The following is a 2,500-nucleotide window of genomic DNA, read 5'->3' as shown; positions in this document are numbered from 1 at the left end:
CCTTAGTGAGCAGTAGCAGAAGTCGATGGAACAAAGCGAATGCATTACAAACTGATCAAGTAAAATAAGGAACGCTACGTACTAGGACTTCTTTCCAAGAATGGTGTCCGCGACGGGAGGGCAAGCGTCCTTCCCAGGTTTCCCTAGTAAACCTTGTATGGTAAACATACCCAAGCGTGTCCGTAAGCACGCAACGATAGTCACGAACGAGCACATACCTAGGGAAAGTACTCTACGTACTAGGACTTCTGTCCAAGAATGGTGTCCGCGACGGTCGGGCACTGTGACGCAATTACCAAATCCTAGAATCGTACAAGCAGTGTGTACCAACATAAACATTAACGCGTTCGCTCGGGCTGCGCCGTCCGTGTTGAACACAAATGTGGGTGATTATATGAGTGGATAGACAAAAACATGCGTGGCGAAGACAGTTTTCTGCACGATGTGCACATAGCTCATTTCGTCGTCCCGGGCTAATGGAACAACACAAAAATATCGAGTATCTTTCTAGGTTTCTGTTATAAAAGGACAGGCCAAAAGGTGACCGGTTGAGATAAGCATTTTAAGCATACAAGCACTTAATTGCAACTTTTGATACAAAAACTAAGAACGTACACGTAGATTGTATCAACATGGACATCCATGATCGCGTACGCCCGGGCTGCGCCCTCCGTGTTGTACTTTCCCTGATTGGTACACAATTTTGGTGCAATTGTACCAACATGGACATCTATGAACGCGTACGCTCGAGCTGCACCCTCCGTCTTGTACTTTCCCTGATCGGTACACAGTTTTGGTGCACGGCTATCCCGACCGGCAACTTGTACCAACATCGACATCCATGAACGCGTACGTAGCGTACTTTCCCTGATCGGTACACAATGTTGGTGCACGGCATAGGAAATGGGCTTAAAATGGTCAAACTCAATCCATTTCCACTAAAGATAGTCAATAACAGCTGTGCCGATGAAGTAGGGCACGATGCAAGTCAATGTTATTTAATGAATTACATGTTCACCATACATTTTAGTACAAAATTGCTCGGTCAGACCTACAAAGTGCTATATCTCGAATACTAAACGTCGCAGATGGGTGTCGTAGAACAATTTTAAGTTCGTCTAACGATTCTACATCCGATTCTGGATAGTGGTTTTTCGACCACTTTTCAACATTTTGTGACACCCCGAACCTAGGGGCAGCTCCCTAGCTTTTTTCAAAAATGTGCACCGAACGGGCCAGAGAGCTCGAGTAGTCGAAAATTTTTTTTTTGCTAAAACCCCTCAAAACGTGTCAGGAACGCACCCTAGATGATGAAAAGTGCAACCAGAATGTCAATCGACAACATGCCCGGGGGTACAAATTTGCTATACGCGTCCCTAGGTAGGGTACTTTTTCATACAAACATCAACGTGTACGGTGCACAAAGTGCGCGGAACAAAAATTGCTCGGTCAGTCCTGGTACGGGCCATAACTCGAATACTAAACGTCGCAGATGGGTGTCGTAGAACAATTTTAAGTTCGTCTAATGATTCTACATCCGATTCTGGATAGTGGTTTTTCGACCACTTTTCAACATTTTGTGACACCCCGAACCTAGGGGCAGCTCCCTAGCTTTTTTCAAAAATGTGCACCGAACGGGCCAGAGAGCTCGAGTAGTCGAAAATTTTTTTTTTTGCTAAAACCCCTCAAAACGTGTCAGGAACGCACCCTAGATGATGAAAAGTGCAACCAGAATGTCAATCGACAACATGCCCGGGGGTACAAATTTGCTATACGCGTCCCTAGGTAGGGTACTTTTTCATACAAACATCAACGTGTACGGTGCACAAAGTGCGCGGAACAAAAATTGCTCGGTCAGACCTACAAAGTGTTATATATCTCGAATACTAAACGTCGCAGATGGGTGTCGTAGAACAATTTTAAGTTCGTCTAATGATTCTACATCCGATTCTGGATAGTGGTTTTTCGACCACTTTTCAACATTTTGTGACACCCCGAACCTAGGGGCAGCTCCCTAGCTTTTTTCAAAAATGTGCACCGAACGGGCCAGAGAGCTCGAGTAGTCGAAAATTTTTTTTTTTGCTAAAACCCCTCAAAACGTGTCAGGAACGCACCCTAGATGATGAAAAGTGCAACCAGAATGTCAATCGACAACATGCCCGGGGGTACAAATTTGCTATACGCGTCCCTAGGTAGGGTACTTTTTCATACAAACATCAACGTGTACGGTGCACAAAGTGCGCGGAACAAAAATTGCTCGGTCAGACCTAGGACGGGCCATAACTCGAATACTAAACGTCGCAGATGGGTGTCGTAGAACAATTTTAAGTTCGTCTAATGATTCTACATCCGATTCTGGATAGTGGTTTTTCGACCACTTTTCAACATTTTGTGACACCCCGAACCTAGGGGCAGCTCCCTAGCTTTTTTCAAAAATGTGCACCGAACGGGCCAGAGAGCTCGAGTAGTCGAAAATTTTTTTTTTGCTAAAACCCCTCAA

This window comes from Anopheles gambiae (assembly GCF_943734735.2).
Source record: "Anopheles gambiae chromosome X unlocalized genomic scaffold, idAnoGambNW_F1_1 X_unloc_5, whole genome shotgun sequence".
In the NCBI taxonomy this organism is placed as follows: domain Eukaryota; kingdom Metazoa; phylum Arthropoda; class Insecta; order Diptera; family Culicidae; genus Anopheles; species Anopheles gambiae.
The sequence above is the reverse complement of the archived record's forward strand: the minus strand, read 5'-3'. Positions refer to the sequence as shown.